Source organism: Cupressus sempervirens, chromosome 5, assembly GCF_028749045.1.
Source record: "Cupressus sempervirens isolate cs-2001-9-10 chromosome 5, ASM2874904v1, whole genome shotgun sequence".
In the NCBI taxonomy this organism is placed as follows: Eukaryota; Viridiplantae; Streptophyta; class Pinopsida; order Cupressales; family Cupressaceae; genus Cupressus; species Cupressus sempervirens.
In genome coordinates this window covers 381,877,776-381,893,924 of record NC_143122.1, presented here as the reverse complement: position 1 = coordinate 381,893,924, position 16,149 = coordinate 381,877,776, and the positions used below count along the sequence as shown (strand labels likewise).

Here is a 16,149-nt window from a genome sequence, read left to right as displayed (position 1 = left end):
AATTAGCCAAGTACCAGCTCTAATGTTAATAGGCTCAATATCAACATGACTAAGATGAGAAGATTTGTTAACCAACTAGAAAACAACATAGACATAGCAAATGTAATTGTGTTCACAAAAAAAATGTCAATGAATTCAATGAAGGAAGAACCCAATGTATTATGACCAATGTTGTCCTTTACACCCCAACACTTCCATGGAAGCACTTGATGAAGGATTTGAACACTGTGATCAGAGATGGAGCCAAGATGCTCAAATGGGTTGAGGGACCTCTTCCATGGACAACCTAGATGGAGGGTTGAGATCTCTATAGTTAGTTATTGCATGCGAGTCATTTTTTGAAACATTAGACTCTTAATTTCGATTGGGTCAATATTTTAATGTTGGTCAGTATAGATCATAGATCATAAACTTGTTGGTTATGTTCATATACTCTTTAGAATTGTGATGGTATGACTTGATCTAACTTTTACTTATATCTAATAGAGGAAAAAAAATTAATTAATCTAAACATAGTTGTTATTGGTTGCTGACATGACCACTTCATTCTTAACATCACTTCCTTGAAGATAACCTTGTGTGTGTGGTATATCCACAATGAAAGTGAGAAATTTTCATTTTTTGTTCAGTCAATGTTCAACATTAATGTTTTTACAAGCTAAAATGATAAAGTGCAATTTGTTAACATTGTTGTAACCTTGTTCTTCCTAGCCAAGTAGGCCTTCCTACATGAAGGTATACGATCATTAAAAATATGCCTTGTAAATAAGGCTCTTGGTGAGATAACTCAAACTATTTAGTCCTTGACACATATTGCCTGACATCCCAATGCATGTGTAAGCAAGAATTGAAAATTGTCTCGAACCTCCATGGGATGAAACTAACCCCATAATTGTCCCGATAGTTCCCATGTCACTAGGCAACTGGTGACATACTGGTTGCAATGGTGTGGCTATAACAATACACAAATCCCAAGGACTACCACTACAAATGACAACAATCAACATTGGTAAGGTTGAGAGGCAGGGGTTGTGTTTACATTCATGTCAAGAGTCAAGTCACTAAGCAACCTTTGCATTCAACTGATGTTTTCCTTTGAGAGGTGCATAGAAAAGAAAGGTTCCTTCTATGTACCTCTTAATATACAATTAACACTATGAAAAACAATAATACACATTTATTGTCTATCTCTATTATAATTTTTTATGAATGTAGAAGATAATGCCATGTGTATATATGTCTATCGGCATAACTATTGCACCTCCTTTTGGTACAAATGGTAGTACTTATCATCTTCAACTATTATTTCTACTAAGACAAAAGTAGCATTTGTTTAGTTATGTGTCACTGATAATGTAGTTATATTTGGACGCATCTATATTCTTGACAAAATGCACCTTTGACTTGTCTTCAAAATTATGAAAACACAATGATTTTTTACGAAAATTTCAATGTAAATTCATGTTGATTTCAATGATAAATAGTAGAAAACATTACAAAATCTGGAAACAAATCATTGTGTTTTCGCAGATCTAAAGTATTTTTTTTGAAAGTTTAGACTTTAAGGTGCATTTTATCAAGAGGATAGCTTGCGTCTTCATATTTGGCCATGAAAGATGTTTGTCACTTGATTGTTTATTTTATAAAGGCCATTTTCAAGGCTTGGGCTTTAAGACACACGAAGAATTGGGAGAAAAGAGCCAATTGTTGCCCATGTACACAATGTCGTCACATTAACCGCTACCTTTCCCCCAATTCCAGCCCAAAAAAAACTCCGGTATCTACACACAAACATACCAAAACAAATTGCCATGAATACCAATACTCGTTCACTTTTTTTTCCTTTTTTTCTCTTGATTATTGGTTGGTCCGTTTGTGCAAAAAGTACTATAATGACTATTGGGGGTCTTAGTGACAGTTATTGGACAAACATTTTTAAAATAACACTTTTAGATCACCTTGCACTCTATGAGTTCTACAAAGAGCTCCCTAAAAATGGGAAAGGAAAGCTAACTGGTTAGCTTTAAGCTCTTCACTCACTCATGGAAGTTCACATGAAAAATTGGCAAATTTCCACATATAAAGATTAGGCTGAAAAAATGCGCCAAGGCTCACCGCTGGCTATGTCATTATGGCAGAGAAGACTTAATCACGCTGCTTCCATTACAATCTTAAAAATGCCATCCACTGCTCGTCTCAATTTGAGAGCACTATGCTGAAGGAGGCACTGCGTATCCTTCTTACTACACACAATCCTCCTTTAAACTCTTCGGTATATCTTCGACTATTACAAAGCTACATTCTCAAAAAAGCTCTTTCACAAGCGAAAACCGTCCACTCTTTCGTCGCTCACCACCGATTTGCAGAGCCTACATGCGCACATGTTCAGAATAAGCTTATTTGCATGTATGCGAATTGTGGGAATTTGGTAGATGCTCGTAAAGTGTTTGATTACACTGAAGAGCCGAACAATGTCTTATGGAATACGATAATTGCAGCATACCGAAGACATGGGTTTCCTCACGAGGCAATCACACTGTTTCACCGAATGCAACGAACAGGTCTCCAGCCCGATCAGTTTACATTTGCCAGTGTACTTCCTGCCTGTGCCAAATTGGGAGCTATGGAACAGGGTATGGATATCCATCAGAGTGTAATAGAGAGGGGATTTTCGTCCGATGATGTAATTGGGAATGCCCTGCTAGACATGTATGCAAAATGTGGAAGCATAGACAAGGCACTTGAACTGTTTGGCAGAATGCCTGAAAGAGATGTCATCTCATGGAATGCAATGATTGTAGGACATATACAAAACGGGTTTGTTGAAAAGGGTTTAGAAACTTTCAAGCAAATGCGATTGGAAGGTGTAAAGCCGGACTCTACAACGTTCGCAAGCGTCCTCCCAGCCTGCTCCAAAATGGGAGCTTTGGAACAGGGTATGGACATCCACCAAAGCATAACGGAAAGGGGTTTTTTGTCAAATGTTGTAGTCACGAGTGCTTTGGTAGACATGTATGCAAAATGTGGAAGCATCGACAAGGCATGCAAACTGTTTGACAGAATGCTTCAAAGAAATGTGGTGTCATGGACTGCCATGATTCTTGGTTATTCACAAAATGGTTTTATTGAAAACGCCTTAGAAACCTTCAAGCAAATGCAATCAGCAGGTGTAAAGCCGAATTCGACAACTTTTGCCAGCATCCTTCCTGCCTGTGCCAAAATGGGAGCTTTAGACCAGGGCGTGGAAATCCATCAAAGCTTAACGGAAGGAGGGTTTTTGTCGGATGTTGCAGTAGTAAATGCCCTCGTACACATGTATGCGAAATGTGGAAGCGTAAACAAGGCACGCAAACTTTTTGATAAAATGCCTCAAAGAAACGTGGTCTCGTGGAATGCCATGATTGCAGGATATGCGCAAAATGGATCTCCCAAGGATGCTCTGAAAATCTTTGAATTAATGAAGCACTCTGGAACATATCCTGACATAATAAGCTTTGCTTGTGTTCTGTTTGCTTGCAGCCACGCAGGTTTAGTGGATCAGGGCTGTACATATTTCAATCGTATGAGGAACATTAATTGTATTACACCTACAGTTGATCATTATGTGTGCATGGCTGACCTTCTCGCTCGTGCTGGCTATCTTGAGGACACCCTAAAATTTATCATTAAAATGTCAGTTAAACCCGTGGTGGTTATGTGGTTATGTTTTCTTAGTTCCTGTAGATCACATATGAATATAGGCTTAGGGGTATTTACGGCTATGGTCCTTTTGGATTTAGATCCTCAAAATGCTGCGACTTATGTTCTTCTTTCAAACATCTATGCTGAAACTGGCAGATGGAGTGAGGTTCAAATAGTAAGAAGATTGATGAAAGATAGAAGAATTAAAAAGATCCCTGGATGCAGTTGGATTGAAGGCCATGAAATGCGACATGCTTTCTGTGTAGGAGACAGATCACACCCACAGACACAAGAGATCCATGCGAAGTTGGAACAATTGGCTTCGGAGATGAAGGCAGCAGGGTATTCTCCAGATTCAAGACATTCCCTTAATGATGTCGAAGAGGAGGAAAAAGAATTACTTCTTTGTCATCATAGTGAAAAGTTGGCAATTGCATTTGGTTTGTTAAATACAACTCCTGGAACAACCATTAGAGTTGTTAAAAATCTTCGAGTATGTACCGAATGCCACACTGCAACAAAATTTATTTCGAAGATTGTTGGAAGAGAAATTGTCGTGAGAGATGCAAACCGTTTCCACCATTTCAAACAGGGACAATGTTCTTGCAGAGATTACTGGTGATGCTAAGTGGGATAAATGATCTTGCACTATAGAAATGTCCATCATGTCAAATTTGAAAATAATCTAGCACTATAGTCAAACCCGGAGCAATAGTAAAGGGATGAGGTTTTGTATTCTAAGTTTGTTTACTGGTAATGGGGATTATCAGTAAGGATAGAAACCCCCTTTTTCCCAGGGAAGATCAACTTAAATGGAGGAAAATCCGAAAGGGAGATTTTTCTGAAAAGTTGGCTTACAATCTATTGTCCAAGGAGTTTTCTTCATCAGACTGTTGCAGGAAGGTTTGGAATCCCTCTTTAAGTTAAAACTTTTTTGGTGGATGACATTGCATAACAGAATTTTAACTCACAATAATCTCATTAAAAGGAGAATTCAACTCCCTTATAGATGCATTCGTTGTATGCAGGAAGGAGAGTCTATTACCCACCTATTTTTGCACTGCCAATTTGCCAGGAACCCTATATTTAGCAGGAGGTGTGAATGTAGTTCAATGGAATGAATGAATTCACAATATGCCAACGATGAACTCGGTAAAAGAGTTCCGAAAACTTTTAAACAAATACAGTTAGCAGGCGGAAAACGATTTCCACAAACATCACTACTATCCTTCCTGTCTGTGGATAACAATACAGGGTTTTTGGAACAGGTTATGAGAATTCATCAAAGCGTAAAGGATTTTTGTCAAATGTTTAGTTGTGGATGTCGTAATAAGCACTTCTGCAGATTTGGAGCAGATATATTTCACATGGATTACAATGGTTTCAAAATCTGCTCCAAATGGATTTGTTCAAAGCATTGTTTGAAACATCCTCTGCCAGCATCCTTTCCACCTGCGTCCTTTCCACCTGCGTATGCTACGGTAGACATGCACGTAAAATGTGGAATCGCAGAGATGGCATACCGAAAATTCTTGAAAAATGCGGTTACACAAATTTGACCCGAAAACTATCTGACAAAATACATTTTGACATATTTTTTCGTTCTAGGAGCTTATATAGATTTTTAAATCCGTGCAATTAGTCAATGTCCGCTTGTACAGGCATGAGAATAGAGACTTACAGCCAATACATGAATTAATTTATTCGAATACTCCAAAGGGATTTCATTGCGGGGATTGCAGTGAATGTGATAATGGAAGCATTAGAAAATATTTGAAACTTCCAAATAAGATGCATTTGTTAAAACTATGCAATACTAGAGACATGATCTATTTGACGGGGCTGAAACTGAAAGGAATGAATTTAATTCAGTAAGGATGGAGGTGGATTAAATCATAACAAAGAGGCATTTTTGCCACTTGGAGATACTTTTGCATTAAAGAATATGTGGATATAACATAATAGTTCTGTGACTGTATGAATACCTTCAAGGCCTTCAAATTTCTAAGATGATAAAGATATGGCAGGGGGGTTGTTTAAAAATTACAATTGGAAATATAATGCTTGATATGCATAGAAAGCGGGCAAGCAGAGATATACCAACTGAAGTGTTTGATATGCAGCAGGATATGCATTTATCACAAGAATGATCATTTCAGTAATGCCTAAAACGAGTTTGCTTCCAAATGTTTAATTGTATATCAATTGTTAGTGTGTCTTTTAATTTCTAAAGGGCAATGGATTAGTCTAAGATAATTAATTCGTTTTCACCTATCAAGAGTTGTAGTCCGAAAAGTTCACCTGTTTATAAAAGGGAAATAAAGAATGGGGCAAGGAGGACATAACATACATTGTCTTATTTCCAGGGTTTATAACATAGAATATATAGAATATATTGTGTTTCTAGGATGTCATCAATTGTTCATCAATTTTAATATAAAGATATCATTTACACTGTTTCTGTATTTATATTCTTTGGATCATATGAATCAGTGTATCAAGGACATGTTTGATTTTTTGGTGTACCTTTATGCTTTTGTATATCTTGTTTGACTTGCGTCTTCAAAGAATAGTTAAATTCTATTAGAGAGGTATTGTTATTTAAAAGAATAAGTTGGATTGGTAAGAAGAGTTTTATGATCAATATATTTGTACATTTATGCAAAGGCATAAACATGAAATCTAGGAAAGTTCTCAGCTGTTCAAGTTTTAAACTTCAAATGAACAATATGCACTTATGACTTTATGGCTCACAATGACACATTAATCAAATTTCATTCATAAACATATAAACACTTTTATTTTTCACATTTTAGGTTTAGTTATAGGAGTTTCAATTGAATCCAAATTTTTATTCAAACATATGCGAGTTACAGAATACCAAGGATTGTATAAAGTTACAATCTACTTAATAACGGTGAACTTAAACTCACTTTGATGTAGTAGAACTAAATTGTAGGAGAAGTTAATCCTTTTTAGGGTTGGTTCTTGCTTGTTGACCAAGATCAGTGTTCATCATAAAGCCTAACATACCTTTAGGAGTTTCAACAACTTGCAATTTTGAGAACCAACTTGTTCTTCCTCTAGAGCTCTTGTAGCTGCATATTTTGGTAATCTTGATGGATTGACTAATAATAAGACAAAATTTATGGTAATGTTTTAGGGCTTGAAATTTTCTCTTTCCATAAACTTAAAGGCTCTTATTGTAGGGGACAACTCAAAACTCATCATCAATGTTGGTAAAGGGCTAACTATGATCAACTAGTCCTCTATTGATGTTATGGATGATATCAAAATGCTTCTACTAGTCCTAAATTGTTTTGTCATACACCACACCTATATAGAAAGAAATTGTGCGGCAGATGCAATAGTTGCTCTTGGTTTAAAGATTACAAGATTACGATGTTGGAGAAACCTATGATGACTTTTTTCTACCATGAAGCTTCTCCTTGAAGGAGAATGAAAACGATGATTTTGTTGGCATGGGTGCTTGTTTGTGTTGAAGATATGTATGACATAGTATAATTTTGAATATGGAAAAGTGTAAGAATGTGGTGTAGTTTGAGAAGGTTTTCGATCAAGTGCATTATTTCAAATATTTTGGTGTTTCTTTTTTTCATAGTCACCAAAATTTTGATCCATCTCATTGGTCAACCTAGTGGCAAGTTGTAGTGGATAATTTTGGATGTGGTCACGTGTGTAAGGTCAAGTACATGGAAAGATGGTGTATGACATCACCTTTGTAGCATTAAAAGGGATGTGGATTTTAGCATTTTTTTTGGGAAAGATTTTGCAATCAACAAGGTTCTTATTATTCATTTGGGCACAAGGTGGTCACACAAGCAATGTGCCTAGCCAAGTAAGAGGGTTATGCACAACTTCACCACCTCACTATACCTACTTTAGAAAAAGATGTTGGGAGCATATGCCAACAAAGATGTTGAGACTCTTGATGTTGATTGTGTGAGACTATCCATTATTGATATACCATTTTTTCCTTATGATGTCATTGTTGATGTGAGTAGTTGATTATTCAAATGATTTAGTAGATGATCATATCTGCATGATATGTATGTGTAGAAAATGAAAATGAAATCAAACTATCAATATGTTTGTAGAAAATAATAAGTAATATAAAACTAATTCAAAAGAGAAAATCGAGCTATTAGATTGGGTTAGGAGGTTCATGTTGATGTATGTTTTATGATCCACCAAATAGTAGAACAAAATACTGAAATATTGCATCCTCTCTTGAACAAAGTCTCGTGTATGCTAAGATTGCTAGAAGATCATATGATGACTCCAAGGTTCCTTCAATATCAAGTCTTGACAATGGATAAGCTCAGTGGTTGATTTGATTTGTTGATGATCACAAGGGGCCTTATGTGTGTTTACTCAGAGTCATTTCAAGCCATATTGGTTGTGGGAGCTATTGAAAGGTTTGCAATGAAGTACTTTTTTTTTGGATTTTCACAAAATATGCAGAAATAAAATAGGATAGGGTTTAGAGATTCTAATCTGTTCCAAAGGGAAGTGATGAAAACAAATAGTACTCTGGTGGACAAATTCCTCAAATTTACCGAGCTTTGCTTCGCCAAGTTATACTACAACTATGCGTGAACTGGTGCAATCTTCAAGGGCTACGCAAACAATTTCCATACCACCACATACACCATCATAAAGAACAATGTATATGAAAGATAGAAGTGAAATATATGCATGAAAGGGGTTCAGGCTAACTTCGCACAATGATTTTGAATCACTAAAACGTCAAAAGTATGAACCAAAGGAATCCATCAATACACCATCATATTCTCCATTGCAATCACAACACTTTAACTAAACTAACTTAATCTAAATGAGGGAATTTAAGAGAACAAGTAAGCATGAAGACACATCAAGTATTCACCAAGCTTCAATCAAAACTATATTATCTTAGTACCTCATAGCAACAATCTTAGAAAATCCTCTTTTCAAATGAGAAATAAGGCCTTTACAGAGGTCCTCGATTACAAGGGGCAGCCCGGATGATTACAATAACCAATGGCCAAGATCGTGTCACATCAGCTCTAATTAGGGTTAGGGCAAAGAAAAGGAATCTAAATTAATGCGACAAGGAATCCTCTACTATAGTGGGTAATAAATGCACACTATGCATGTTAGTTTAGGAAGGGAGTGGGGTGCAATAAATGACCACTAAGAACACCCTCTATGCATTAAATACATCTATCCTAGATTCCCTTGCTTGAAGGCATGAAATCGATCCAACACTATTTCCAACTCCTCTGTACTAATGCTTGGTGCAGATTCTTGCTTGAATTCTAGAACTGCAATTGCTCTTTCTACTTTTCCCAAGCTTTCCTCCCAATCTGGTAGGAAGTCCTGAGTAGTGTGCATTGTATTTGAGAAAATGGAGAACTTCTCAAAATCATCTCTTTCATAGACATTTAGTCGAAAGAATTACTCTAACTTGACTTTCAGATTATCAGTTGTCATTTCTTCTTCCACTAATATCTATGATAACAAGGATGCAACTACGTTGGATATCCCCTGCTTGATGTTGTCAACAATCTTCTTCCATGGAGTGGATTCCTTGGTGAAGCTCTCAAACATTTCCTTAGTTGTAATCACTGCACTGTACCATCAAACAAAATCATAGACATCCCCCTCATTGATAACTTGACCATTGGCCAATGCTTCTTTTGGGGTGTCCATCAAATTCTAAATGTCAAAAATCACTTCATCTTGGTAAATATATTCATCCTCCCATGATTCCTCTATGCACTGGATCTTGGAGAGTGCAAGTAATGCCTTACTATGCACTTGCACTAATTCTTCTGCATGTTTGAAGGCTTCCTCCTGAATTCCTTTGACCCAGACCTTTGCACCTTGAGCAATCTGCTTGATCTTGTCAATGTCATCTACCACTTCAATGGAAACACCTGTTAGAGGGACAAATGATGGACCTTCCCCTCTTACTAGATGAGGCAAGCCATTGATGTACTAACATAAGGCCCTAATTTCTCTTTTATGTTTCTCGTACCCTTCTTCCACCTTCTTTAGTCTATCCTTCAAAGCCTATGTAGAGTCATCAAATCCTTCTAATATTTTCTCTCAGGAGGCATGACCAAGATTTATTTCCATAACATGGTATTCATCTGGAGAAATCTATTTTTTTCTCTTCTTGATTGTACGAGTCACAATCTGCAAGATTCTAGACCCGAATTCTCCTTTGACAACTTTAGTATATCTTTTTTCTTTCCCTTTCTCTTCTAATCAGTTTGCTCGGTCCAAAATTTTCTATGTTTCAATTGTTGGATCAACCTCCTTTTGTTGACTCATCTGAATTTGTTGCCTCAACCATTCTGGGATGTCTATAATTTGGTCCCCTAGAATCACCAATTGCTCTTTCCTTTGGACTGCTCGAATGTCGATCTCCTCTTCACCTCCTGGACTATCCACCATTACTTCAAGAACTAAGGCTTCAACATTTGGAAGATGCATTACTACTACAAGAGCCTCTTCCTCTAGTGAACCATCCCTAGTCTTCATCATTTCCCATTCTAAGATTGTAGTGAGACTTTCCTTTGTAGAGATATCTTGATCACTCCCACTTTCTTGCACGGATTTTTCATAGCCATTTATACTTAGTCTATCATGTATTGGCCTATCCATATTTTCTTCTTACTCAAATCTCTTTATGCTTGTCTCTACCTTTTGACTTTCAAATGTTTCAATCTCTTGAACACTGGGAGTGCGACTCGGAGAAGAGGGAACATTTCCATGTTTCTGCTTCTTATGTTGAGGCTCTTGGATGACTTCCTCAATCCTAGGATGTTTTTCTCAAGATACCTCTTTCCCTTTCTTAGTTCCTACATCCTCTGATAGACTTCCTCTTGCTTCAACAATCCCTTCAAATATTTGTCCCAATCTTTCATCCCTAAGTGGTCGGTGACCAAGCAACCTATATGTGAATCCATTGGTTGGGGTAACTAATTTTTCAAGCTTACGCTCAATCCACCGCTTTGTAAAATCCAAGACTGGCTTTGAAAGAACTTCCATATTTGTAACCTCTTTCCTTTTCCAATCATATGGTTGAGCTATCATTTCTGGATTGAATCCTTTTCACATCACATTTGGATCCTCCTCCATTTGATCAGGAACCCTAAATATGTTGCATGTTCTGATAATGTTCAACAGTAATCTTGAATGCATCTTCTTTCTAATCTCATTCTCATCTGCAACATTTGCCCTCAGGTGAACTTTGTGTTGGTACATTGATCCTGCTACTGATGTGATCTTGTTGTAGGGATCAAAATTAGTCCTTTTCGGATAAAGCAAAAGATGGAAGAAGTGGAGCTCATTTGATGATCTCTCTACAGCCTTTAGATATGGGCATACCTCAGTTTTTCCTTATCCTATGGAAATTGGGAACTGCAATCCCAACTTCTTCTTCCCTTTCTGGATCTTGTCATAGCTTGTGAGTTGTCAAGTAAGCTCTAACAAGACCATCTTATCCATTGGGTACCTAGGAAGTTTGTATGGCTCCATGTAAAATCCCTAAACTCAAATGTATGAAAAGGTAGGAAACTGAATGAACCAAGCGCCATAATCTTCGACCAACTTCATTGTGCCTACTAACAATTTCATATGCAACCTCTTTTGTAGTGTTTTCACTATGTGCATGGCAAAGGTATCATTAACCCTTATGTAATCATCCTTTGAATATAAATGCAACTGTAGGTAGCATTCATGAACTTTGAGGTGTTGGGTTCTGCTTACAATCGGTCCTTTGCATCCTAGTCCATCATAATTCATCCTTCGTGCTAGCATGTAGATGACATAAGAGCTCATGTAAAATTTCCTTGTATGCTCTAGATTCATCAACTGTTCATTCAAATTGTCACTTATGAGCCCAACCCAATTTATTATGTCACCTTCCTTGGTCACCTGCTCAACAAAATACCACATCCAAGATTCAAATCTATTAGAATGAGGCATGCCAAATATGCAACTCAACATCATGATCATTTCACTATACTCCCTCTGCAAGTCAAGCCATACTATTTCCTTAGGAATCTTGGAATGATGCGATGTATTCTTTTTCAACCATCTTTTGTTGATTATTTCTTCACAAAAATGGATTCCAGAGGCGTAGATTCTAAGTGCTACTCCTGTATTTTCGTGACCATCCTCGGGTGAGAAGGAATCCCAAATGCTTCAGCTATGGATGTTGGAGAAAAATCTATGAGGATATTTCATTTAGAATCTCTGATACTCCTGTCCCTATGACTGTAGTGTTTGGTACATTCCACAATCAACTCCGAATGCTGAAAAGGAGGGAAACCAGCTGCAACAGCAATTTCAATTTTCACAATTTTTGTAGCTAGGTGCGTTGGATGATGGTCATTGTATCCAAACATTCTCTGATTAAACTCTTTTAAATCAAGGCCGCTGAGGCTTGTATCTTCAATTTTTGCTCACTTCGACATAATTTTGGATTCGGGATAGAATCCTCTCCTTTCATTCTTTATCAATTGTCTATGCATTTCTTCTATTCCCCTGGGTTCTGCCATTTTTTCTTCCTACAAAATAGAAAATGTCCATATGTAGAATATGTAGAAAGCATAAAAAGAAGACACAATTTGTCCAAAAGACAAAGATTTTGGATTTTTGTCATAATTTCCAAATACCTCTCCATAGAATTCACTTTTCTAGATTTCTCAAGAAACATACAATATTCCACAACTCACTGTAAACGTTCCTTTTTTATAAAATTCAAGATCCCCCTATCGCAAATTCTCACAAAACTCTTCAACGATTTCAAAAAAATCCTCCAAAAATCTTCTTTCCAAACTCTTTGAATTTCACTCCTATTCTCAATTTGCTCTTCAAATTTTTGTGTGAGAAGGAATGAATGAAAAGGTTTCTTATATAAATCATCCTTCAAAAAAAGTTGTAGGCTAAACTTAGGTAATTGTTTTACTTAGCCACCAAGGTTTCCATCTTTTTGTGCCACTTGTCACTTTTTTTGTTTGTTTTCAAAAGTTGTCATTATTGATGTTTTTAGCTTCAGGATGAAGCTAAGCCTTCATTTATCCCATTTTGATTTTTTGATTTTTTTAATTTATTAAATATCAATTGAAATTAATATTTAATTAATTTCCATGTTTTAATGCAAAAAAAATAAATTTTCTTTCCAACTTTTTCTCCAATATTTCTTTTTTGGATTATTCTTTAAAATAACCAAATTAAATATCAATAAAATTAATATTTAATTTCCCATGTAAATCCAAAAAGAATCTTAATCGTTTTTAAAATCCAAATTTTCCATTTATGAAGAATTTTCAATTCTTTTTCTTTTTCGATTTGATTGATTTCTTTTCTATTTTTTTTAATTTGGGATTTTTTCTCGAATTTCCCAAATATTTCATTTTTCATGATTTTTCACACTTTTGGGATTTTTCGCGTCACTTTGGATTTTCATCCTCAAGAATTTTTTAATGTTTCCAATTTTTTTAATTTTAAAACTTTTCTCAAACCTTTATCATTTGGATTCCAAATTTCTTTTTTGCCCTGTGAAATTTTTAGGACGTCTTGAATTTTCATGTTTTCCAAGTTTTCATGATTTTTTAACATTTCAATTTTTTCCGAAACTTGGGTGATTGTCACAACTTTTAAGATAAGATAACTTTTGGAATTTTTTAAGTTCTCGATTTTTTTTTGGAATTTTCAAAATATTTGAAATTTTCAAGAAAAATTGTCATTTGGACTCCACAATTTTCACAAGTTTAGACACTTTCCATGACGCATATCAAAAACTTATTCCATAAGGAACATTACATGCAAGGGTCAAATGTATTCTCAGTGCATAAAAGAGAAAGGGGGAGCAAGATTTTAATGCATTGAAGATTTTATCCCTAGCGAGTATTATCATTGGCGTGAGGGAAAATGCACTTCGTAAATATCAAAAATGCAATTTTGAGAGTGCTGAGGATTTCATCCTGCTGAATGAAATCCACAAGGAGGGCAAAAGTGTGCTTCTCAAATACTGGCGAGTGCATTTTGAAGGGGGCTGTGGATTTAGGTTGTTTAGAAGAATTCCTTGATGGTTGGTAAAGTGTGATCCTCATCCAACGAAGACCACAGTTTTGCACATATTAAGGAACTTATACCCTCATTCATCACCGTTAACCTGTGCTCTGCAAAGTTTGGAGAATCCACGGCGGATGTCTCTTCTCCAATAAAAATTGATTTGTGCATACGTCAAATAAGGGTCCCATTACTGGGCGGTGTGTGACAGAATGTCACAGCAATTCCCTAATAGTGTTTAAATGATATGTCATAACCACAAGAAAAGGTAAATAATCATCATTATTTTAATAAGAGTCATCAAATAGAGAATCTAGTGAATGAATAGTCAAGAGATATTCAATAGCATTCTTCCAACAAGTAGCAACACCCTTGTGTTGAGATGAGCAGGGGGGGGGGGGAATCGATGGACATAAGTCATGTACATTTGAAGGGAAGGAACTTATAATGAAGAGGTTGATTCCAGGCCTTTCCTTGAACATAAAAAAACACATCTCTATGAAGAAATTTCAAAATTAAAGTTCACCAAAATCTAAGAAAAATTAGAGTTCCCCATGTAAGAAGTGAAATCAATAATCTTCATGAAACAAATGATATTACATTCGCTATGACCTCATAACACGAGACCTACCAAATTTGGAGGAAAAGATTCAAAATTCTAACCCACAGTATATTGACATTAGATGCTCAAGAGAAAGTGTTCTCTCCAAGATCACAACCTACCCAACACAAAACCTCTATCCTTCGAAGAGACAAAAGTAGTCATGAAGAAACCTTTAGCATAAGGGAAGATCTCAATAGATTTTCCACCATTAGAGGTCTCCAAGAATCTAGCACACACTTGTAAAGGTAAAGTAGAATTTACCAAATATTGTAGAATTTGTGTTGTGAGCCCTACATTTATATAATTCCTCATTTTTCACCACTTCCTTACCACAAACCACCATGAATGACGATTTGACACAAGATATGGGGCACGGTTTCTCCCTAACTAAAGGAAACACTAACACCTACAAAATTAAAGCTCTGAGCACCAATGACACAAGGAATATTATGCAGTAGAGGAGGCTTACCACCAATCATAGCATAAGGCAAACTAGCCCCACAAGGAACTATAACAACAATGCTAAGGCTGAAGTGTGGCTAGGAATGCCAGCAAGCATTTGGGAGATAGAGAGAGAAGTGAGACAAAATATAATTTACAATAAACTCACAACCTAGAGGCAGAGCAACTCCATTGACAATTGTTGAGACATACATGTTGGTCTTTCGAAGTATTGGAAGAAGGGATGGGAGTGAGCACGAGAGCACCATTTTTCTTTTAAGACTCAATTGTAAATGGTTATGGTCATATATGTTTATTTGGCAACAATCAAGTGCATTAAAAATGTCTTCTTGTGTTAAACTAAGTTACTCTGATCTTCTTAGATGCTTTGTGATTTACATTTTTATAAAAGGAATACTTTGAATGAATATAAAATCTTTGGTGTTAATATATAGATTCCTAGCATATTTTCATCTCTCTATTATCTTTATTTACTTTGCAATAGTGATAACGTTTAAGGTTACTTCATTATGAATTCCCCTCTTATTTGCAAACATTGAATGTACACCTCATAAAGATTGTTATTGTAAATTATTTCCAAAACCCATGTTTCCCTATGCATGCTAATGACAGCATTCCAACGTGACTCTTAAGTTTTGAAGATTATCAATTGAATCTATAAATTCTAGACATGAAATTGGTACAAATTTTCATGATTTTTTATTTATATGAGATTAAGGATAGTTGATCAACCTTTAAGAGTGAGTGAGATTTATTCTTACCAACATTTTCTAGGCATACAATTAATGCAATATTATTCGATTGCTATATTATCAAATGGAATTTCCTCTTTATTGACATTCTAGAAGCTTTCCACTGCGATTAATTTGACCGCATAATAAATATAATTGTAATGTTTTTTTAATCTTATAGATATATTCTTGTAGCAGTGACCACTCTTAACTCTTGCTTTATACCTATTATCACCCCAAATATATATTAAATAGCCCATTTACCTTTTTTTTGAACCATTATCAACCCCTTGTCTCATTAATATGAATTACTTTTTCAATATCATAGATATTCAATTAAAATAAATTACAAATTATGACTTTATTTAAACATATGCAAAATCTATTCTCTTTTCTATAACATCAATCTATAAACATCATCATATAGGCTTTTCAAGTGTCATGTATATCTTCCACTTGCTTCATAAACATAATTGTGATTTTTTCCATATATGAATTATAATAGTTTATTTCCAATTAAAATCAAAATAAATCATAATCAAATTAAATTAAAAATATATTTTTGAATTCACAAATTGA

General features: G+C 35.6%; 1 pseudogene across 1 annotated transcript; it reads left to right on the top strand.

The window, feature by feature from the left end:
- The first annotated feature begins 2,041 nt into the window (after positions 1–2,041).
- Positions 2,042–6,150, top strand: LOC149556369 (pentatricopeptide repeat-containing protein At4g30700 pseudogene; annotated as a pseudogene). The gene has a single exon (XR_016364689.1). The product of XR_016364689.1 is annotated as a pentatricopeptide repeat-containing protein At4g30700 pseudogene (transcript).
- The last annotated feature ends 9,999 nt before the right edge of the window (positions 6,151–16,149 follow it).